The 25,400-nt window shown below is 32.7% G+C and overlaps 6 long non-coding RNA genes across 6 annotated transcripts; 3 read left to right on the top strand and 3 right to left on the bottom strand.

Moving 5' to 3' along the window:
• Window positions 1-2,853: 2,853 nt before the first annotated feature.
• On the top strand, window positions 2,854-3,817 carry LOC125055304. Its single transcript, XR_007117844.1, has 3 exons — window positions 2,854-2,997; window positions 3,504-3,530; window positions 3,709-3,817. It is a non-coding gene; the product is annotated as an uncharacterized LOC125055304 (long non-coding RNA).
• A 2,751-nt stretch (window positions 3,818-6,568) lies between these two features.
• Window positions 6,569-7,316, top strand: LOC125055303. The gene is made up of 3 exons (XR_007117843.1): window positions 6,569-6,703; window positions 6,882-6,908; window positions 7,178-7,316. It is a non-coding gene; the product is annotated as an uncharacterized LOC125055303 (long non-coding RNA).
• A 2,842-nt stretch (window positions 7,317-10,158) lies between these two features.
• LOC125055324 lies at window positions 10,159-12,127 on the top strand. Its single transcript, XR_007117847.1, has 4 exons — window positions 10,159-10,310; window positions 10,622-10,648; window positions 11,000-11,103; window positions 11,943-12,127. It is a non-coding gene; the product is annotated as an uncharacterized LOC125055324 (long non-coding RNA).
• A 1,848-nt stretch (window positions 12,128-13,975) lies between these two features.
• LOC125055418 lies at window positions 13,976-17,003 on the bottom strand. The gene is made up of 4 exons (XR_007117882.1): window positions 16,849-17,003; window positions 16,758-16,784; window positions 15,382-15,473; window positions 13,976-14,055 (listed from the first exon to the last, which is right to left on the bottom strand). It is a non-coding gene; the product is annotated as an uncharacterized LOC125055418 (long non-coding RNA).
• Window positions 17,004-17,527: 524 nt separating this feature from the next.
• On the bottom strand, window positions 17,528-19,163 carry LOC125055317. The gene is made up of 2 exons (XR_007117846.1): window positions 19,134-19,163; window positions 17,528-18,024 (listed from the first exon to the last, which is right to left on the bottom strand). It is a non-coding gene; the product is annotated as an uncharacterized LOC125055317 (long non-coding RNA).
• A 773-nt stretch (window positions 19,164-19,936) lies between these two features.
• Window positions 19,937-20,769, bottom strand: LOC125055374. Its single transcript, XR_007117872.1, has 2 exons — window positions 20,603-20,769; window positions 19,937-20,263 (listed from the first exon to the last, which is right to left on the bottom strand). It is a non-coding gene; the product is annotated as an uncharacterized LOC125055374 (long non-coding RNA).
• Between the last annotated feature and the right edge of the window lie 4,631 nt (window positions 20,770-25,400).

Raw genomic sequence — 25,400 nt, 5'->3', positions numbered from 1 at the left:
CTTAATCTGACGCGCTCGGGAATTTCTGATGGTCAATTTTTTTTTACTAAACTGATCCTGTCTCCTTCACGTGCGGCTTTATATATGGGCCTCATATTTTGTGGAGGTACTTAACCGGGTACAAGGTATCCCCCTATATATTAATCTGCCGCGCTTTAGTAAATCCCGAAATCCCCTCTTGGGCTCCCCTACCAATTCTTCTATGTGAAATTAGAGGATAATAGCTGATAATATTCGAACGATGTATCCTCGTGCTTTTCGACAATGAATAAATTATTTATCTGTAATCTTAACGATTATTGTATTACGCATATGGTTTATTAAAACCATATTCCGCCGCTTACCACGGCGTATAGCCAGTGTAAGCGCTGTCTTGAGACTCTTGAAAAAACACTCATCATTATTACTTAAATATACTTTTTTGTAATCTATTTGATAGTGGTGTCCTTTGGCGTAATAGGTTGATGGAGGAAGACTGTATCTCCAAGCACTTTATTTGTTAAAGTTGAGTTTATTATTAATATTATAAATTTTATTAAAAGCACGCAATACCAAAGTGTCATCAACTTTAACATCATTAACAAAGGTAAAGATACCGTCATATCTTTATATATATAATTCTTCTGTGTGTATGTCACTGAACTTCTCTCAAACGACTGGACAGATTTTGATGAAATTTTTTGTGTGTGTTCAAGGAGATCTGGGAATGGTTTAGGTTCACAAATCAGCCCGCCAGATGGCGCTGCAGTCGGTCCTTTCATACTTTGCTTTACTAATTGCTTGAAATATCATGCAGGACAACGTCTGTCGGGTCCACTAGTACACCTATATAGATATATCATCTGATGTTAAGTGATAGCCGCCCATGGAAACTCAATGCTCGCGAGTACGTTGCCGGCCTTTTAAGAATTTATACCCTCTATTTTTTAAGGACCCTAAGTTGAATGGTTTGGAATTACATAATACAGTCGGCAGCTGGTTCTGCATAGTGGTGGTGCGTGGCAGAAACTGCCTTAAAAACACTCAGTTGTGGAACGGCGGACGTCGAGGTGATTCGGGCGGAATTTCGTATTCTGCTTCGACGATGATGAAACTCGGCTGCTGATATAAATCGGAACAACTCCTCTAAATACTCTCCATGGTAAATGCGGTAGAAGATGCAGAGTGACCATATAAGATGAGAGTATCTCTACGCAATGCCAAGGCTCCATCAAAGCGCCCGGAAAGGTCGTCGCCGATTAGAACCGCTTTTCGTTAAATACAGTCAAGTGGAAGGAGCTTGGACTGCGGATCTCCCGCCCAGAGGTGTGAACAATACTCCATGTAGGGCCGAATTTGCGCTTTATACAGTTGCAAGCGATGGCCCGCAGTTAAGTAAAGTATTGCTTTGCTGAGCACACCAAGAGGAGTAGTGACAAAGGGTATTATTATTAAATGTGAAAACTTGTGTCTTCTTGGGATTAAATTGGACTAAATTTGGTCAGCGTCCAAGACTCCGCGTTTTGACTTCAGACACAAAGCATAGCATATGAATGTTGCTAAGTTGCAACATATCATTGATGTGCAGAAGAAACAGTGTCGGAGATAGGATTCAGCCTTTCTCGACCCCAGCATTTACGGGTTTAAGTTTGGAACATGCTCCGTCGATGACAACCTTCGCATAATTTCTCGAGGAGACTTTATGTACACCCGATCGAAAGGTAGGCTCGCTATATCAGGACTAACTGCTAGCGCCTCCCCGTCGGACTGAATTGCCTCTGACTATTTATGTGTTAAGTATATAAGAAGGTCACCAGTGAACGACCACTACGTTCGTTGGTTGACAGTGGGCGTATATTAATTTAAAATAAATAATAGTTTAAAAAAACTAAAAAACACGCTTTTAAAGCACATCAAACTAAAAAGTGAAAAATAATTCCTAATTTAGGCTGAAATTGGTAATGAACAAAAAATACTGGTATTAGTGTGAAAAAGCGTGGGTTGCTCGATAGACGAAAAATATGGCCAGATTATAGGCAGAGAGCCCCATTTATTACCATTTTCAGCTTAAATTAGGAATTATTTTTCACTTTTTAGTTTGATGTGCTTTAAAAGCGGGTTTTTTAGTTTTTTCAAACTGTTATTTATTTTTATTTTTTTCATTTTTTTTTCGGATTATTGCATTGTCATCGATCTTTGACAGGTGCGCAAAGTTTGAATTAAACCTGTCCGTTAAAAGTGGGTCAAAATCGCGTCCGAAGGAGTCGGTTACATACATACATACAGGTAAAGCTAATATAAAGCGTGTAATTAAACTATAGCATCTGGTATCATGATGATGGAGTAATTCACTGTAAGAGGTAATGTAGATGTTGTACTTTTAGATCTTTCTAAGGTTTTAGTCCTTAACGTATTGGACCTGAAATTTTGACGAACACTAAGCTACAAATTTAATGACAAGTGTTTTAGCCATTAAGTAGTTTAGGACCACGACACATATAAAAATAGGGCAAGTCGATTTCTATTAACACACACATAACAGCAATAAAGAAGCCAGAAGAACTCTCGGATCTTTATTTCCTCCAACTTTGATAGTTCCCCTTTGAGTAGACTCTATAAACTATCGTGCGGGTTTCATGATGTAATAATGCTATTCATTTCGTTTATGAAGCGCCGCCGGAGTCAATACCTTATGTAAATCAATCTATATTATTTAACAAAAATTCACACAAAATATCAAATACCAGCTAAAGATGACTTGACTTAAGTATTATTTTTTTCCAAATTCCAATAGTACTTTTGCATAAATTTTATGTTTTAGATATATTTTTATTGTAGATCATTCCAACATTTAATGACAAATTAATATTATGTTTTATTGTCCAATATCTAATCGCTTGGGTATATATTAACATCGGAAATTTGAAACATTGTAGTCAGTATTCATAATGAACGCCAAAGCGATATTTTTAGTTTGCCTTATGCTGGCATGCTTGATAGCATCCACCTACGCTTCTGGTAAGTCATATTTTCTAATTCGCATTTAATTTATTTGAATAAACTTTAGATAAAGGCACAAAAATCACCGAGGGAACATCCCTCTAGTTTCATGAGAAATTAATGGAATAAACCAGTATATACAGGTCATGAAGCTGGACTTTTTATAAGTAAATAAAACTGTCTCGTAACGGTTAGTTTTACACGAGACATCGATTAATCTTCATATTAAATACAGTCCTATCCCACCTGAACATTTTGGAAATAAATATGGCCTATGCTACTCAGAGGTAATGTAGCATATCAATGGTGGAAAATTTTCAAATCGCTCCAATACGTTTAGAGTTTATTCGTTACAATTTAAAAAATCTGTCTTTTTAAAATCATGTTACATCAATTTTACTACATATTGAAGGGAATAGTTTATATTATATGCGTATCTTCAAGATCATTCCCGAAATTTAATTAGCGATAAGATAAGATTTACATTAAATATTACTGCTAAATAAAAAAATTTTAACTTACAGCTAATCCAGGTGGCGATTTAATAAGTTGTAAGTATTTTTTAAGTATATTTATTTCATGATAATGACAACATAATTTAATTAATTATTTGTCGCCCATAATCGACGTGATGTATTAATTTATACTATAATTTAAAAGATGGCAAATTAAGTTTAAGGAAATTATTAAAAGCAACTATTTAATAATTATTTTTATTAATAATTCTAGCAAATCCATCCAATAGAGCTACAGACAACAGCCGGCAAAACGCGAATGTCGCTCAAGCGCAACAGGAACGAAAAGGACTATTTGGTTAAAAATTTACTTCCCAATGGTTTATAAAAAAAACTTTGAATTATAATTAAATGTTATGTAAATTAAAATAAAGTCGTTTTATAATAAACACATTATTTCAGGCACCGACATCAAAAATTTTAGCAATACAATAAATACTACGACTACAATACTACTATGACGATAATCACTATGTATGACAACTTACAAACTCTCAAAATATTAAAATTAATTTAATTACAAATCTACTTACACTTATGCTTAAGAACATTATCCTTAACACTTTACTTATGTTCTGTTATATGTACAGAGTAACGGAAACATAAGTTTCTGAGAACAAAACCCTCCGGAATATCATTATTATCTAGAAGTATCGGGATAGAAAAAATATATTCACAAATAAGAAGTTAATGTTATTAAAGTTAATTGCTTAAATACTTTTTAAATTAAATTTTATTTCGTTAGGGCAATTAACCAGCGGTAAACAATTTGATCTTTAAAAGAATTGGACATCAATGAAAAATAAAAGTTACTCTTAATTTTTTTTTGATCTTTAAGTTCCCACTATTATTATTTAAATCTACTTCCTTGTAATCTATTTCATAGTGGTTTGGTATAATGGATTGATGTAGAAATACTGTATCTCCAAGCACTTTATTTGTTAAGGTTGAGGTTATTATTAATATTATACATTTTATTAGAAGAACGCAAGAACAATCTGTCACCAAATTGAACTCTATATTGCCATGTTATTTGATATAATTCAAGAAAAATTATATAACTTTATTAGTTTACTACTGGGGAATGCTGTATAAACATTATGTTTTATCTCAGTACTTCTAAGATGTATTTATATATTATATCTAAGAAGGTCATTTATAGAAAATTATGATTGACATTTTAACCTTATTAAGATGCCCTCACACACACTTCTAAACCAGTTAAAAAGAATTAGTAGTAGCTACATATCTCATTTTACGCAGACCTTTTACTTTTAGTATCTAGTTATTACATAAGTAGAAGAGGGTGTATGTATGCCTTCTATAATTAAAGAAAAATAATATTTGATTATCAACAGAGAGATCCTCAAGCAGACTTTTTTATCTTTGTTATAAATTCTTGTATATTATGTCACCGTAAAATTGTAAAAACCGTTAGATTGTAATCTATCTCGCGAGATTGTAAACTGTCGAAAGATTGTGAACCTTAACGAACTGCTTACAAATTAACGTATTATTATTCTATCGGTAGATTGTACTACACTTACTTAGTTATCGTTAAACTAGAAATTTCAACGACGACTGACTGCTATAGGTGTCCCCGGGCATGAAGTAGCATTGGGACCATGTCCTCCATTTGAAAAAGAGTACAAGTTGTTTTCTGTCTACCCCGCTTTTGTCTCCGTTAATTTCACTATCGGACGTCAAGGCAGAATATAAAATACCATCCGTATCACCTCGACGTCAGTCGTTCCGCAACTGCGCGTTTTTTAAGGCAGGTTTCCATGGGCGGCGGTATTCTTTACACCAGGTGAGCCTCCTGCCCGCTTGCCTCCTTTTTTAATGCATAGGCATTAAAAAATATATAGAAGCCAAAAGTATCAATAGGGACGAAGGCAAGAGACCGGATGCCATCTTTTTAATATCTTGGAAAGTTGGACGGGCTTTTCATATGGAAGGCTACGTGTGTAGACGTTAGCCCCGTCTTAACTCCCTTAGGCTAGAACTAGCTGCTGAAGAAGCTGTCACGGCTGCAGAGCAAGCGAAGAACATAAAAACATCAAAAATACTACTTTCTTCCAACTTCGTTTCCTTTGGAGTAGAGACTCCAGGGCCGTGAGGTAAAAATGAAAAGACGCAAATAAATATTAAAGCTAAGGACTCGTAGACAGTTCACAGTACCTACATGACTGGTACTTCCTTCGATTGTAGTGTTTATTTATTGTAATTCATATTTTGATGTAAGATTATACTGTAAATTATGGATTATTTCTTGAATAATACTGAAAATGTAATATGGTGGTAAATGGTTTCCGGATAAGATTTTGAGTTGAGACTTATCGCTAGGTATGACTCCCAAATGTCTAAAAACGTGTTAAATTGTCAGTGTTCGATAGTCGTGAATTCGATCCCCGGCAACATCTGGTCATAGGATAAAGGAAATTTTTGTAAGGGCATGTTTTATTGGCATTTGCTAAATCAACGTGTTTTGGACGACTAATCACTTGTAAATAGTGTCAGAAATATTTCACGTGTACTCATTGCAAGGTTTGAAAACTTCATACTAAATTATGGCTCTTTGGATCTTCTTCTCTAACTAACGAAAATCGACAGTCAATCTACGAAATCTCTCATTTTTATTGCCAATATCTACTATTGTTCTCCTGGCTTGATCCCGTTCAATCTCGGATGTTCCGTAGCCCCTTGTGATACATCAGTGATTCAGCGCTTACCGCAATTTTGCTGCCGTTTACTACAGGTTACATTTACGTACTTTAATTTAAGCTTAATATCTAATAATGCTATACATTTTTATTAACATGAGCTTTTTCGTTTTTGAAGTGCCACTGGAGTTAACACCTTCATTTAAATCCATACAAATTATGTAATAAAATTCACACAGAATGGACGTACCAAGGCTACTTAACTAGAGATGACTTGACTTAAGTATTAATTGATTTTTAAATTTCAAAAGTACCATATAAAATATTTATATTATTGTAGATACATATTTTTTATCGTAGATCATTAAAAATTTATGACATATAAATATTATGTTTTATTGTGCAATATCTGATCGCTTGGGTATATATTAACATCGGAAATTTGCAACATTGTATTCAGACTTCGAATATTCATAATGAACGCCAAAGCGATATTTTTAGTTTGCCTTATGCTGGCATGCTTGATAGCATCCACCTACGCTTCTGGTAAGTCATATATTTTAATAAGCTTTCAATTAATTGATAAAGATATGAATAAACTATAGATACAGGCACCAAAAACATCACCGAGGGAACATCCATCTAGTATCTAGTGTAATTAATGGAATAAATAAAATTGACATAAAAAATTAATACCTACTAAATCAAATTTTTTTACTTACAGCTAATCCAGGTGGTGATTTAATAAGATGTAAGCATTATTTAATTAAATTTATTTGAAAAAATTGACAACACGATAAATTTCCAATGTGTAAAAATATTGTGGTTGAAATTTAACGTTGTTTATTCCAAAAATACAAATAATTAATTATTTCCGCCCAATTATTTTTTTACAAAAATTTATTGGGTGTGAATTTATACTATAATTAAAAAGGACTAAAGGAAGTTTACTTTATATTCAAATTTGAGGCAAATTATTAAAAGCAAGTATTAAATAATTCCTTTTATTAATCATTCTAGCAAATCCAACCAATAGAGCTACAGACAACAGCCATCAAAACTCAAATCTCGGCCAAGACCAACAGGAACGAAGAGGACTATTTGGTTGAAAATTGAGTTCCCAATGGTTTATAAATAAAAACTTCGAATAATAATTAAATGTAATTTTCCTCATCGTCTCTCATATCAAAAGAAGTATTTTTAAGTATATTTTTACAGACCTTAGCTCATATTATAAGGACAAAGAAATTAGTCTAGAAACGTGTAGAATATTAAAAAATCTTGTCAGTATATGTTGAAAATAATTGACATTAAATTTTAAATAATTTTTTATAGGACTAACGGCCCTATAGAAGGGATTCGCCATGAGATGAATAATTTATATATTATTATAGCATATTAAATGAAATGTCTTATTATCATTATTATTTATGATGATTTTTGTATGTAAAATGGTTTTAGATTAAGATAAACGACGTGGTGCTAAGTTATAATACTCAAATGTGTATTTATCGATTTAATTATACAATCCTAGTGCTCCCGAATTGACTACTAAAGTCGTTTTTAGGTACCAACATATAAAAATTAGCCAAATAGGATATTCATACTCCGTATTTACATATCTTTACAAATTCTCCTTTCTTAGTACAAAAGAAAGAATACCTTTATAAATCATTTAATTATTATATTATTAATTAATTTCAACAAAATATTTTCAAATATAAAACAACTTAGTTTGGTTTGTTTAATCTAATATATAAAATTCTCGTGTCGCGGTGTTTGTGGTTAAACTCCTCCGAAACGGCTCGACAGATTCTCATGAAATTTTGTGTGCATGTTCAGTAAGTCTGAGAATCGGACAACATCTATTTTTCATCCCCCTATATTGTAAGGCTAGTTTAAAATTATTAAAATTTTACACAAATAGCAAAGTGATAATTAACTCATACTTTACAAGTCTGGTACGTCACAGGGACTGGTGCAACGCCATCTTGCTTCGAGTTTCGTTTTGGTTCTGAAAATTATAAATGTGTAACTTAATTTTTTAAACTTTACCGAATTGAAAATAACAGAACCTACACAAATAGGTTCCATAAGCGGGCCATAGACATTTTCAAATTCAGATTACTACTAAAGCGGGCCATAGACGGACCGCATGTTGCAGTCAAGACCGACTGCAATATGCGGTCGCCGCACGGCGATCTGCAGTTTCCATACTAAATTCATATCCGCAATACCCGTGTATTACCGCTCGAGCAGTTCCTGAGCAAACCGCAAATTGCAGTCGGTCTTGACTGCAACATGCGGTCCGTCTATGGCCCGCTTTAGTAGTAATCTGAATTTGAAAATGCTGTCAAATAATCTATTATCATTGCAACTACAGAAATCTAGTACCCAAACGTAACATTTTCTAGAATTAATTATATATCAATTTTAATCTATAAAAATAAATATCATTAACATCCATAATGCATGTTTTTTTGGTGGTAATCACTATCCATATGTGTTAACAATTATGTTTGCTCCATCTTTGGTTATAGTACACAAACAAAAAAATCTTAACCTGGTATATGAATATCATATGGGTTACCTGACGCTGTCTACAAATGGATAACAGAGTTCTCAAAGAATCGATCACTTAAGGTAGTCGTCGATAAACAGCAGTTTAGATCTAATGGCTGTTAACCACAAGGATCTGATCTTTCTGCTACTCTCTTTTTGATCAACATGCTTAAAATAAAATCTCCTAGGCTATACCGATGACGGAATTATAAAGAAAGGTATCTGGCTAGACCATCGAGAAATTAGTTAAAGTAATGGTTGAACGTCTAAATTGGACCACAAAAGAAGTTTCTGGTTGCGATGCAAACCTAGTCGAAATCAACAAAAATAAAACCCAGTCTAAGTTGTAAAAGGAGTGCTTTTGGATTGAGTCCCAGCTTCCGGGTGTTTCTTTGGAAATAGCTGACCATCTCGAGTTGATTAGCGTTGTACCTGTCGGCCATTTTGGCAAACTTCGACCGTTCTTCACTCCGGAACAGGTTCTTAATCTTTACTAAACTCCAGTCTGTTCGAGTGTCGAGTACTACAGTCACCGCTGGGCCAGTTCTAAGAGTTCAGCCCTGCGATTCTGTAACTCACTTTTCGAACTCACACAGCGGTTTTCGCATCGGCGGTCGCTCTCAAATCAGTCGTGAAGCAGTCATTTTATGATTTAGCATTCTGAAAAGGTGGGAGCTTGTAGTTTATTGTTTATTAGAATGCCAAATCATAAAATCCGCTGTGTGAGTTCGAAAAGTGAGTTACAGAATCGCAGGGCTGTATTGAGAGGCGAGTGAATTATAGTTGTTGAAGTCTTGATCGCCGTTTAATTGCCTGTCTTTCAGTTTTCTATATTAAACTTCGGAGAACACTTCTTTGTGGGACAAAGCTTGATTCCGTCGTCCCCTTTCAAACTACGCTCGTCAAGAAACACGCTGGAGTTTCACCCCTTTGTTACATCACAAGTGCCGCACTACTTGTTTCTTGTAAACACAGCAAAGGAGTGGAACTCTTTCCCCCTTAAATCTTTTCTAAACAGTTTAATATGGGATCATTTAAGCGACGGCTAAAGAGTTTCATGTAGATCTGTGTGATAATTTTACTTTACAAGATGAAAACGTCTTAGTGGAGAACAAGACATGCCCTGAAATTCGCGGTGCCGTAATAATTCCCATATAGAAACCATGATCAAGAATTATGTCAATAAGTTAAATCGTGGAAAATAGTTGTGCCCCAAAATATTTTGACTTAAAAAGTCCTTAACTAATATATTTTTTCGTTATTGTACATTTACTTGATTATTTAATATATATAAAAATTGTTACCGATATATTATAAAGACCATATTTATGATCTCACATATGATGCCAGGTACAGTTACTAGTCAAGTGAATATTGTAATAAAAAAATTCGTGAGTTATAAAATAAAAATTAAATTTTTATTTAAAGATCGTTGATTTACATTCATAAAATTAAAACACTTTCAACTATATAAGCTTAAACCTTTTAGGAAAATACATCAGAGTGCTAATAACCAGCAAAATGAACGGAAAAGTATTTATTTTAACCCTTCTAGTACTATCATGTGTCATTGCGACAGTTTACAGTTCACGTAAGTAATAATTATCTAGACTATATAGTCTGTGTCTGTCAAATTGCTTTGTTGTTCAAAGATATACAGAGGTTATACTTATTTAATTTTTATTAAAAAATGTTTTAGCTTTTCGTGTGTTGAACTAAAAAAATACATTTTAAAATATAATTATAATATATGTATAAAATACTTTAATATAGTATATTTTAGCCAGGATGAACCTAATCAGTGTTTATGGCTATTATGAGAGTAAATTTATGGAACAAAATGGCGTCCAAATTTGCTTATTGCAACATTGAAGCTAATTGTTAAATTTCTTTCATTTTCAGCTGAACCTGGATCTGATGCTATTCGAGGTATGTGCTTTTAATATTTTAAATTTTTAGGAGGTGCTTTACGTACAGCCAAAATGGTTAAATAAATAAACGAATAATAGCGCTAATTGGCTAAATAATTGTGATTGGCGAAATGATGAATCATATTGCTTTTCAACTGTTAGACTACAGATGCTGATGACCAATTACAATCGAATGACCGGACAATCGTTTCGTCATTCCTTTTTTGTACTTCTTTTGTTTATTTGAATAACTTGTATGCCATCATTGAGTATTTTTGTATTATTATTGTATCGGTGTGTGTTGTATCAATCGCCGATGAATCAAAGTATACAAATTGGAGTAAGTGAAAATAATTGAATATTATTTTAGTGAACCCATCGAACTCTGCCCAGAACACCAATAATCAGGACACTGAGGGCTCACAAAAACAAAGCAAAAGGAGAGGCCTGCACTTACCATTTCTACCTTAAATAGTAAGTTTTTAGATTAAATTTCATATAAAATTGTTGACAAATTATTACTTAAAACATGTACTTATTTAACTTTTGTGTCACAATAATTGTTTAACATTACGGAGCAATTGCCTGAAAGAGCTTACTATCGTAGGCGCCTTTCACTATATATATAGTCCAGTCAGTCAAGAAAATTAATTCATTATAATTCCAAAAGTTTTCAAATTTTGATGTAAGGTCGGGAGTGGTATTAAAACAAACTATAAAATTTTGCAACCTGCTCTGCGGTCCGGAACATTGTTAAAAATGCAATAAATGATAATTTGCTCAGTTCTTGAGACCAAAATTCCAAAAGTTCTGCAAAGTTGGAGTGGTGTTAAATATATTATTTTACATCACGTGTCAAATTTGCAACCAATTTAAGTGTACGGAACATTTTTTGTTATTAAAAATTAATGTTTTTCTTTATTAAACTGAAGGAAAACGTTCCAAAAGTTCTGCAAATTTGACAGATATATCGAAAATAAAATAAATAACAAAAAATGTTCCGTACACTTAGGTTGGTTGCAAATTTTATACGTGATATGAAATATTATATCGAAAACTTCCCCAAGTTTGCAGAACTTTTGGAATTTTTTTCACATTAAATTAATTGCAATTTTAACAATGTTCCGGACTGCGGACAAGGTTGCAAAATGAGATTTATTGTCGTCCCAATGTACCATTCACTTGACCGAAGTTTGAAAACTTTTGGAATTATTATCAAATTTTCGATTTCGAATGTCTATAATGACTGGTGTAATAAGTCTATATTGTGTGCAGCAAATGATGAAATAAATAAATATAGTGTTTTGTTTCAGGTGGCTGCCATCTCGACAGTCCAGATTATAAGTCGTTACTCACATACCTACTGTTGCAATCTAAACAGTTCAACAAAATCTTGTACATACAAAATGATATAAACAATCTTGATTACGTTAGGTTTGTGAGAAGCCGACTTTACTTGAAGACAAACTTCATGTTATAAATAAAAATATAAAAAACATGTTTCTTTTAATTTTACGCGTCCTTAATGGTACTTCAACTCTCAATTGCCGAATACCTGCCTTAGTTACTTGTAATATCGTACACAACAGATTGAAATGCGGTTTATCAATAGACAACATTCTGTAATAATTAATACGTAACATGGTCTAGTTAGTATGAAGTAATGCCGCTCTTTCCAATTGAATTCTAAGTTAACGTTGTTTGTTTTGATGCGAACTAAAGCGCGGGGGCATGGTAGCATCTGATTCTGATATATTTGTTTTTCGATACCGGTACTGTAGGGGTACCTTTTTGTTTATCACAATAACTAGGGAATTTACATGCTGTACGAAATATTATTAATTTCACTCTTATCAATTTTTCATAACGCGCCTAAAGAAGTATAACTTCAAAAAAATCTCAATAACGCTTTATTTTTCATACTATCAAAAAGCCTATATTTGGAAGTACAGCATGCACATGTCTAAGACACTCATACAAGCCATGTGTGACGTTTGTAATAACGTTTATGGACCTATACACGTGTGCTCTCAGCGAGTTCACGAAAATTGCTCTAGGATATGTTTATTTTATGAAGTAGGTCATTTCTATCACGTAGTATGTTCTATTGCTATAAGAGTATAAGAAACAAATAAAATCATGTATCCCACACTTTTGTATAACAATCCATCAATGTAAACCACAAAGTATCTACCAAGTTTAACCGTCTACAGTCTGTGAGGAAGTCGACATTGGATTCGAGGTCGCTGCAGTCTATGTATCAAGATGATTATTGTCAAACTATGTTGATATATTCCTCTTGATACTTAATATTTTATCATTAGAATCTTTATTTCTGCTACAATAAAAAATAATAAACAGAAATATTTATAGAGGTTGGCCAAAAAGTCGTGAATCAAAAAAAAAATTGTTCTACGGGAGGTCACTAAGCTCAACCCCTGCAGAGTTATAATTTATTTTGCGTTTTTATAATTAAATTGACTTTTTTTACTAATTCCTATTAAAATTCGAATAAATCTACATCCTGTATCTATTTCTTAATATCCACTAGATTGGTACTGATGAGTTCTTGCGTTAGACATGCTATTTATAGTTGTTTATTGAGTGTATTGAAGATAATATTAAGTTATACGATATAAAAATTTCTCAAATCATAACTATTTTTGTTTACTTCAGACCCCAGTGTGAAAAAAAAAATACTATACCGAAAAGTGACCCTGTGTTACAAGTTTTGGCGCATTCAATAGGGATTCTGAAAAGGTATTAAACATGGCCATGAGTGGCTCTAATATCTTATCCACGACTTTTTGGCCAGCCTGTATATAAATAATATGTTTCCACTGATTATTATAAACAGTTATACATCAAAAGAAAAGTATTTTAATAAATAGCACACACATGTATAATCTACAAAATACGCCAAACGTCTCTTAAAGACGTCAACTGTGGCACTAAATATTCTATAACCATAAATAATTTTTAAACATATATTTTTGTCAATAATTAAAATTACGCGTATAAAATAAGAATTATATTAGTTTTTTAACTGTTATGCCGGTTCTCTTTGGTACTGATTCTAGTCCTTATAGTTTCGGAATAAAATGACTGTGTCATACTGACATGCCGAATCTAGAAAAGTTCGTTTACGATTCTGGGCGGGTTATACGGGGAATAAAAATGAAAATTTTCTGTATTTATTGTTCAGTATTTACTTTTATTGTGTAAATAAACATAACAGATTGTACTGTTCAATCAATATTATATACGATATAAACATTTAATATATTTTTTATTCATAATTCAATCGAAATATCTCTATACGAATTTACAAAATAAAAGTCTTAAATCAAGTAAATAACACTTTAATTACGATGTTTTTATTATACTTTAAGTTGGAAAGTTTTGGCATCCATTTTAACATAGCACCTGAAACATAACAAATATAAATAAGAATTTTACATTAGTTTTCAGAAATACTCTTCGTTTGTGAGGTTCAATGGATATTTCATTATATTATTAAAACCTTATTCTTATAAACTTTAACAGACTACTAAAAAGCAGCGTTTTAACTAAAGTACTCTGACATCTTTGTCTCTCAAATAGTCATTACAAACGTTAGTTTTTTAGCAGAATTATTTTTTGGGCAGTGTTGGCCTAGTGGCTTCAGCGTGCGACTCTCATACCTGAGGTCGTAGGTTCGATCCCCGGCTGTGCACCAATGGACTTTCTTTCTATGTGCGCATTTAACATTTGCTCGAACGGTGAAGGAAAACATCGTGAGGAAACCGACATGTCTTAGACCCAAAAAGTCGACGGCGTGTGTCAGGCACTGGAGGATGATCACCTACTTGAATATTACATTTAAAAATGATCATGAAACAGATTCAGGAATCTGAGGCCAAAACCTAATGAGGTTGTAGCGCCATTGATTTGTTATTTATTTATTTATTTTTTGGGCATTCAAAAAGAATCACTGTCACTTTCTTAAAGGGCAGTGCAAGTAATACTGTAAGGTTACCAAGTCCTGTTTCACTATTATCTACGTACATATTATTAAGTATATCGTTTTATTAAACGTTCGCCGAAAATAAGTTCACGTTCAAATCGTTTGTAATAATCATAAGAACGCTTTTATGTTTCTTAATGAAAAGAAAATTTTGTGTGGCTGTGTCATGGACACGGCCGTGTTTTGTACATGAAAACATTTAATAACCAAATGGCGGCCTATCACTTATCGTGGTATATTTTAATTTAAAATGTAGAGCCATAGCTTCGAAACTAAAAATTGTATCCCCCGATTTTACCATAAGGTTTTTTGGATTGCCCCATATGCTAGCAAATTAAAAGACGTATTCACGTCAAATTATTGTTATGATTTAAAAATAAAGTATATATTATTTTTTATTTCATAGTGAGGATAGCGAGAATTTTAAATTCTTATCTAATATTGAAAGGCCAAACAGCCTTGCGATGGGATGAAAAGGTGGGAGCTTGTAGTTTATTGTTTATCAGAATGCCAAATCATAAATGACCGCCGATGCGAAAACCGCTGTGTGAGTTCGAAAAGTGACTTACAGAATCGCAGGGCAGTACCGTTTGATTTTAATTACAAGCCCAATAACTTTGTCCGATACGTCATTACGTGTGACCAATAAAAACACCGTAAAATTTTGTGAAATATACGCTTGATAAAAAAATTATGTAATTTTTATCCTTTTCATTCTCACGTCCTAGTATAAAAATGTGACTTACCCCGCCCAGGCATAAAAGAGAACTCAAACTGCTTTTTTGACGTTGTGAAGTATTTTGATTGTCGTTATTGTCGGCATCGTTTATTGGTTTTACTAGAGAAAAACGGTTAGATTGGTTATTAATGATTTTCTTAATTATAACAATTAGGTCATAGTAGGTAATGTGGCAGATTCCAATAATGAAATTTCAATAAAGAAAAAAATATTATGTATGCGCATACAAAAACTGGAACATGATATGATAAAGCATAAACGACTAGCACAGCCTAGTCTAGTGGATTCAACGCGCAACTCTCATCACTGAAGTCATAAGTTCAGCTGTGCACCAGCTGTATGTAAGAATCCAACTACGTATATAATCTAACTCATTCGTACGGTTAAGGAAAATCGCCAGGAAACTGGAATGTCTCAAATCCACGAACCGATGACAGTGTCAGACAGAAGCCAATCACAAACTTGTCTATGAAATAAAAAATATCATAAAAACTGCAACCTGAGTCTGAGTCAGTACGAGTAACACCACTTCCTTATAATTATTTACTATTATTAAAGAATTTACTGCGTTTTTTGAAACGTTAATTTATATTGTAGCGTCAATGCGCTGCATTTTTGTTCATGCGGAGCTCCTGCGCCGCCCGCGCGCTGATCGCATGCGGCGTAGTATAAGGTGAAGTTTTAACGTCTATTAGAGTACTTTAAAAAAAAATCCTTTCAGTATGAGAAATCAATTATTGTTATTAAAAGACATTAGATTACTTATAATGACGTATTTATTTATTCTAGGGGTGCTAATCCACATTGAACCTGCTATCTTTTTTATACCGTCGAATTCGCACTGCTAGAGAACGCCAAGATTTGAAAAATAGATAGATAGATACTTAATATTCTATTACTTTAGGCATATTTTCTTTATAATATGTAGCAGATCTCTCTGCATCTTCTACCGCATTTACACGGTAAAGGTGAGAGTGTTCAAAGGAGTTGGTCGGACTGGAGCGGAGTTTCATCACCGGACGTCAAGGTAGAATACAAAATACCATCCGTATCACCTTGACGTCCGTCGTTCTACAACTGAACGTTTCTTAAGGCAGATTTTGCCACGCACCACCACTATGAACCAGCTGCCCACTGAAGTATTTCCGGACCAATTAGACTTAGGGTCCTTCAAGAAAAGAGCGTACCAAGTCTTAAAAGGCCGGCAACGCACTTGCGAGCCTTCTGGCATTTATGTGAGTGTCCATGGGCTTATCACTTAACATCAGCCCATTTGCCTCCTATTACATAAAATAAATATTAAGCTTATTTATTTTTATTCATTATAGGAAATCTGCCAGCTTATATAATTTACAAAACGACTTAAAGGTATATATTACTTACCATTGATAATAGTTTCCTTGGCCAAAGCTAAAAAATAAATTAGAAAATTATCTTCATAAACTCATATGAATCTCATTATATTATAAATTACCTATTTCGCACATAAACAAACAGGAAAGAGCCAGAAAACATAGCAGAACTTTATCCATCTTGCTTGTCTATTAACAACTAATATTTCATAGCAAATTTTTCACCTTTATTACAACTTAAAAAACGTCTTATCAGAAACGTGATAATATTTATATTTAATTAAGTGTGTAAAAGTATTGGGTATTATTGCATTAAACATGGATTTGTTTACACACGTGGAATGTTTTCTGTAAAAATATTTTTTCCAAAGCCAGCGACTCAGAATTAACTGAATTAAAGCACCTGTATCTTGATTAAAAAAAAAATTCTCTCCATAGTAGCTTATCATTTAAAAAAATCAAACACACCACTACACCCAATACTCGTCAAGCGAGTTTACTTATCTTGCCGAAGCCGCGTACAAATTATTTGAAGAAGTCTATTAAGTATGAGAGTATGCAATTATTTAATCAATTACCGTCTAAAATTCGTAATATTAGTTCGTTTAACCAATTCAAAAGGGCATGAAAGATACATATCAGAATGAGCCTATTAGGCTTTAGTTAGGACGGCTGATGGCGACGTGTATCTATCTGTTCGTATATATTAAGTTTCTCATGTAAAAAAAAAATTGTTTTTAATGAGAAATAAAGTTCTTTAAAGTAAATAAACTAAAACAGTATCAAAAGAAACGACAACAGTATGGCCTTATCCTTTATTTTAATCAAAACGTGTTAAAGTTGAAACCAGACTTCTATTAGTATTGAATAACAAATACTGATAATGCGAAAGTAATCACAATATTACTTATGAACCTCTGTTTAAACATATATCAATTAACTTCATGTACTGTCAAGTAAATTTGAATGCCTGGTTTTCATTACAATCGTTTAATATTGTCTACAGTACAAATCACCTTGTCCAATCATAATTTATTACAATAAATATCTTAAGTCAAAAGCCCACATTCCAGTCACAATGAAAAACGAATGTATTATCCCTTATATATATATAAGTTTAGTTGATCTAAACTTCATAATAAATAACAATTTGCTATAGGAAAAGAAACATATTTAAGCCTTTCCAAGTGGTAATAAAGCTAATGCGTCCTCTAACGGCTTTAAAAGACCTCCACCTTGACTCTGATCTTGCTTTGTTGATTGGTCATCCGTGTTACTCGCTTTATTTACAGGTATTACTGGAATAAAATAAAATGCATATAATCAAGAAGAGCATAGAGTGTCAACCTCAGTTGGACGTTTATTTATTTATGCTTTATTACCTTATTCACAAACATACACAAAAAATATACAAAAATAAACATGTTACAAAAGTTATAAGGCAACGGGCGGCCTTATCGCTAACAAGCGATTTCTTCCAGGCAACCCTAATGTGGAACAATGAAATAGAAACACCTACAGAGGGTAGAGTACAAGAATTGCAAAAATTATTAACAAAAAAATAAAAATAAAAACACAAAATAACCCGTTACTATAACTAAAATAAAGTAAAGTCTAAAGGAAAAATAACAATAATAATAAATACAACTATGTATAGACAAACATTTAAAATACAATACAATACAAAAGGTTATCAGAGTCACAATAATTAATATATATAAGCAGAGGCAGCTAATTACGAGGCAGAAAGAAAATGATCAAAAAGAAGAATGACGTTCACACCCAACAGTGAACTAATTGATTTTTCCTTTTGATGATCTTAAGGGGAAAAGTTTGTATACCACTTTCTGGTATGTCTAAAACTGCATATATCAGGCATAGACTACCGTGCCTATTAATAAAAAATATCAATGTTTAGTTAACAACCTAAGGATTGACATGGCCTGGGTTTAAGTGTATATATATATTGAATATTATAATTACATATCTTAATATATATAAATTACGCGTCACGTTGTTTGTCCGCTATGGACTCCTAAACTACTTGACCGATTTCAATCAAATTTGCACACCGTGTGCAGTTTCATCTAACTTAAAAGATAGGATGGCTTACATCTAAATTTATACCAACAATATTATTTTATTGCATATTATTTGTTTATTATTTGACAGTCACAATTCTAACTGATGGCGCTGTGTTGAAAGTTCCAACGTTTCACATAAGCTACAATTTATTGGCATTACCACCAAAAAAGCATGGTGGCACCATTTCCCTTTAAAAGTTTACTACTATGTCATATAACAAAAACCTTAGCCACAGCAACGCTTGGCCGGCTCTGCTAGTATACTATATTGAGCAACAATGATATTTTGTTTATTTAATACATATTGATTTGAATCTACTCACCATTTATGATTGTCTTATCATGAGCTGTGGAAATAAAAAATATATTAAAATGACGTAAAATATATATTTAGGTTACTAAAACTATATTATTAGCAGTATATTATATGAAATTATAAAAAATAAACTTGCCATTGGTGAATATGAAACACGATACCAAGAAGACAAAAACAAGTGCGGTGTTCTTCATGTTGAATTCGGAATGAAGATTTTTTTCCATGCCATGCATTTTATTCAGAATCAACCAATTTTATAATCACGATTTTTTAATTTTAAAGATTTAAAATAAATTTTGCATATTTTTATTGCTTGCTCAAAAAAAAATCTAGTATTCATTTATTATTTTTGTAATATATTTAATTAACTAATAACACCGTTTACATATATTTAATGACTAGTAAGTACTTGACGTATTTTTGGTTATGGTTAAAGCTGTGATAACACAAACTCTGTAATTAACTAAACTGTTATTTTATTTTATAATAGTTTTAAATAGCGTAGGTACTGAAATGTGAAGGCAATCTTTCAGCACCTACACAGTTGTGGACAATCTATCTATCTATAGTATAGATAGATATAGATAGATAGATTATATACGATAAAGCTGCAGAGTATGTTTCTTTGATGGAATGCGCCAATTCATAGTATCTAAGGGTTCCAAATTATAACGTGTTGATTAGTCAATTTATCGAAGAAGCTTTAAATAGGTAGGCTACATAACATCTCTATGCGACCGATTAACTCTTCTCTAAGCTATTAGAGAAAAATTATATATTTTTCAAAACAAAAATAAAAACAAACACGGATTCTGTGTATATTAATTTATTAAACGACAATATTTTACAAGTCCCGATAATTTTCAAACAATTACTAATATATATTTATGTGAAAATATAGAAAATTCTGTTTATTTTATCATATTAATTTTGAAATAAAATTCATTGGTTGCTCCTACGAGCACGACGGCTGTTCTTTTGATAGATTCTCTTTGCTTAAGAGATATGTTTGCGATGGTTGAGGTGTCGTCTCTCCGTGTACATTCACGTCTACATTAATTTGCGGGGGAACACTGGTCGTTGAAGTTGTTTCTTCATGTGGTAAGATTTTCGATATCCCTGGGAGCTGCGGAAAAGCTGAAAATTTTAAAATTACAGTAATTATACCTTACAGTACGCAAATTTGTCGAAGCAGCTAAATGTTAGAAAACCCTTCAAAGATCGAGTGAGAGATGTATCTTTAAAATAAAATATACACAATGAAATATAAAAAATGGCTGTTGGGATAAAATATTGCATTATTTGGTTATAACATTTTGTTTAATTTTTACCAATTCTTAAAAGGCCGGCAACGCACTCGCGAGCCCTCTGGCATTGAGAGTGTCTATGGGCGGCGGTATCACTTAACATTAGGTGAGCCTCCTGCACGTTTGCCCCCCGTTCTATATAAAAAAAAAATTTAAAGTATGAATTTACCCAATCTTGATCCGCAGAAAATAATAAAGTTGATCAAGCATAACCTGGCTACCAATTTCGTGAACATTTTAACGATTGAAATACAACAATAATTATGATAGTAAAATAAAAACCTTTCGTTATTTATATACCTGTGATCATAAACCATAAAAAAATTATAGTGAATTCATGGGTTTCGAGTATTTAAATAAATTTTGTTTACCACTACAAGGTAATTTATATTCTAGAATAATTTTGTAATAGCTTTTCATAGTAATAATACTGATATTGTAATACTGGTAACTTGCTACATCCTCACAACTAGCTTAAATTACGGAGTTAAGGTTTATTAAATACTTCGTGGCCGTAGAGGACCGTGATATTAACGGCTGATCGCGTGTCTTGATGCGGACAAGGCTACCCTGTTACCGTGTCCTGCCCCGGGCGATTGCTGGTGGCGCCGTGGGGTTTTAGTGGGTATTCACACCAGTGAGTCCCACATAACCCTTCACCATCAGGCAACTGTGCCGCAGGAGGGTATGCGTAACGCATTTCCCCTTCAAAAAATACTTGGTTTTTAGTTACAATTAAATATCGAAGTTGAAAGACTGTAAGTTCTCTACGGTAACTAAGTAGTACTGCAATTTATACAATTCCTAAGTCCGTAAATTTACTGACATATTATAGTTTATTCTACAAATCTCTTACTGAAGTTGTTAGAGAGTACTGTTGGCTTAGAGACTTGATCCTTGGTATGGGGGCTTAACACACGTGCGTACTGTGTAGGAAAATATCGTGACGACCACGTGTTAGGCACAGAAGGCTCATCACGATCTTCCCTAAGAAAAATGATATTGAAATTTTACTAAGAAATCAAACAAGACAGATATTGAGAAATCCGAGGCCTAGACTGGGGGTTATTTCCGCGCAGATTTTTGCCTAAATTCACAAAATGGCAGAGGTAGACACATTTCATGGTGCTTTTGACCATAGGCAATAAAAGTGATCAGCTGTTTTACCTATCTTCGAATCTTGGGTCTTTGATTGCTTCCTCACGATGCTTTCTTTTTACGCCTACGTGCGAGCAATTATTGTTTACACATATATAAATATTAATTCACTGGTCCACAGCCAGGCCATAATTTCATCGTACAGCATCACATGCTTATTGCTTATTTACTATGCTATGTTTTCTGTTAAATTGGGCTTGCATTATTGTGTGTTATTTAAGTTATTATATAGGTATCAATATCCAATACAGTGGCTGTAATCTTCCACCATTGTATCGTAACAGACTAAAGACTTTTATTTAGCATTCTATCCTCCCATTGGAGTTGTAGGTATGATCCGGAGAAACAATATGTTTCAAGTTTTAAGGCATAACAGATCACATTATGTCCACCTAAGCCCTGTCTCATAAGCCTTTCTAACTCATTGAGTGCATCATTTTTACATAACTATGTAAAAAACTTAAGCAATGTTATACTAGACTAGGAGGGCGACTTTTAGCCACAAGCTCTCGCTTAATACGAAATCATACGATGAAGAGAAATTTCGGGAAGGATCTGGCATGCCTAAGACTGAATTGGCGGCGTGAGCTTGGCACGAAAGAAGCACTGAGAAGAGGAAGTCTCTATCTATCTATATATATCTATCTATGTAAAAGCTGATACAGAAGTCTAAGGTTGTAGCTATACGAAAATCTTATTTTTTTAATCAAGTTACACATGAATTTCAATCGGCAATATTAATTTTATTAGTTTGAAAATACAAATCGTGTTTCGATAATATTTTTTATTATTCATATGAGTTATTTTATAGTGGTCGTGAAAATAAATTACTATCACGATAGAGAAAGTTCGATTTAATGTTGTCTTAAAATTATGCTGACGTACGACTTTTTTCAAATGAGCATTTTTAAGAGGATCGATGGTTGGAACCATGAGCTGTATTGATAAATGCTTATTTTATTTCCATATCCTTAATTCGCATTTCAAATGTGGTTAGTAGTATTGTTAGTAAAAAAAAAAACATGGCGATTAAAAAGAGTGGCGCAGAGTTTATTGCCAGTTCTTTTCTTCCGTTAGAAGTATTAATATGTATTTATTTACTGACAAGTCATTAGCGTACAATGTGTTACCTATATGATTAAATGATTTTTGAATTTTAGTATTTATTAATAGCTAAATGTTAGTCCCTTGTGGATATGGGTAAAGGGTTTCTCCAAACCTTTTCAGGCTCTATCTTTGCCAATAATCAGAAATAAGAACATACGGCTGATACCAAGCTTTTGAAGTATCTGGAATATGACTAACAGCTCCATACCCACTTTGTGCAAGGCGATGCAATCCTATTTTCGTTAACACCCTATTCCACATTGTATTTTGATAATTAACACGAAAAAATATGAAATGGCGCAAAATCGAAAGAAGTTATTCAAATAATGTGTTCCAAATTCAAAATAATTAAAAAGTTGAAAAAAGAAAAGTGTTTATGAAACAGTATTTATGGCCAGGCTAGCTATATACATATAAACTTTACATTTAATATTTTTCTGGATCCATACTAAGTCTGATAAAGTCATTCAAAAGATGTCATGGCTAGCATTTACGACCATAAATGATGAGTAAGAAACAAATTCAAGAAATAAAACGAAGCACTCCGATTTGATTATGTAATGATTACAATATTGTATGAGTGGGCTATCATAAATCTTTTGCTCGGTTTTTAAGTTAGGATTTAACTTAGTTAAGTTTGGTAAACACCGATAACTAGTAATGACGAACGCAATCACCGCGGCGCAATGGTCGCACATCTATAGTTCACAGGGCTGGGTCACTCGAGAGAATTTTGTACGATGCGTAGTATATGCAATACAATTAGATAAAATAGTAATATTTGGAGTCCTTCCATATACAAACGTGCACCTAAAGCTACGGTTTCCTAGAAAAGCGGTGCCGTTATCTAACGGCCGTAATGAAACGTTGGGTGACGTCACCCATACGTTGTCTATAAATAACATCGGAGTAGGTTTTCTAGAGAACGTTGAGTGTCACCGTAACGTCAAATAGCGGTGCTGTCATTTGGATGACGGCCGTTATAGCGGTGATAAACAGTAGTTCAACGTCGCGTGTAGCGGTGCACATATTTAATAAATACAATCACTTGGACGAGCGAAAATGATTAACAATAATTTGTTTTTGTTTAAAATCATGAAGCTTTGTACAATATCAAATCCAAAGAGTACAGTCAAGCTCAGATGAAGCAAAATTGGTGGAACGAAATTGGAATAACACTTCAAAAATACTGTCGCACTACTTTCTAGGAAACCACAGCTTGGCCACCGTAAACACGGCCGTTATTAACAACCGTAAAATGACGGCCGTTAGTTAACGGCACCACTTTTCTAGGAAACCGTAGCTTTAGCGTAATGTTTTTAATTGTCAGAGCCCAACCAGGATTTTCTATTGTCTATGGCATTTATTAAACTGAGAAAATTGAAAACCAATAAATGGAAAATAATCGTATTTTAACCACAGTATTGGATAGACCATTAGGTTATGATTTCTGTCAACTGTCATGTATGTAAATGTCATGTTATTATAGTGAAAACTTTCATGTAAAATAGCGAAACGTGGCATTGTAGTTTGGGGCCATATATACTAATATTAAAAAGGTATAAATTTTTTATAGCTATCATCATGTTCAATAAAATCATAAAATCTGTTACAATATACTACGCAACTTAATTTGAAATTTCAGTGAATCTTTCTTTTCAATTGAATATGAAATGCAAAAATGTCTTAGTTTAGTATTTGATAAGGGTATTTCTTTTAGAGTTGGTAATTACAGTATTATTATGACGAGCGCTTGTGCAAAGAAGCGTAGCGTTACCGTCACAATGCAGCGATTACGACTAACTATTAAAACAAACATATGCCTGAACTTTGCGTGACATGATGTTTCTCGGAACAAAATTTAAATAACACGTAAAATTTACAATATTTAATAAAATCGCTAGTAACTGCTCTTGATCATGTGATGCAATTCAAATAATTGTTTGGCTCAATAATAGTTGTTATAATTAAATAAAAACCAAATTAGATAAAAATAATAGGCCACTTTGTGATTTTTTTTACCGGTGTATCAATAATATTATATTGTGGTTTTCATCAGAGTAATCTCTTGAAATTATAGTCAAATACTTAGTTATTGTTTTTATTCCAAACACTATATTATACTTAGATAAAATTAAATCAACTATGATTTGACTTATAGTCCCACTTTTATTTCACAAATTTTCATCGAGTTAAGACCCTTTAACATTGGTTTAAAGTGTTTCAACTTACAATACAATAATATTTATACGTGTAGGTAAAATGTTATAGTTTATCACAACATAGTATAAAACAAAGTCGCTTTCTCTGTCCCTTTGTATGCTTAAATCTTTAAAACTACGCAATAGATTTTGATGCCGATTTTTTAATATATAGAGTGATTGAAGAGGGAGGTTTATATGTATAATACCATCCATTAAATATGGATGGAGAAATACTGTTATTTTTGAGGTTTCTAATGTGGCTTCGTAAATCGTAAATAATTACATTTTTTTTTAATTATTCAAGTAAAATTCTATAGATTATTTTTATTTTCGAGTTTTTTTATTGTTCAAAGTATAATTTAAAGTTTCCTATTCTATCCTAAATATAATTTTATTTGTATTGTTTTCCAAATAGCAATACTTATTATAATATATTTTTTTAACAAATAGGCTTTTTTAGAAATTGTTCATGCAGTGAAAAGTATAATTGAATAAACC

Source organism: Pieris napi, chromosome 13, assembly GCF_905475465.1.
Source record: "Pieris napi chromosome 13, ilPieNapi1.2, whole genome shotgun sequence".
Lineage (NCBI taxonomy): Eukaryota > Metazoa > Arthropoda > Insecta > Lepidoptera > Pieridae > Pieris > Pieris napi.
This window is presented reverse-complemented; position numbering and strand designations above follow the sequence as displayed.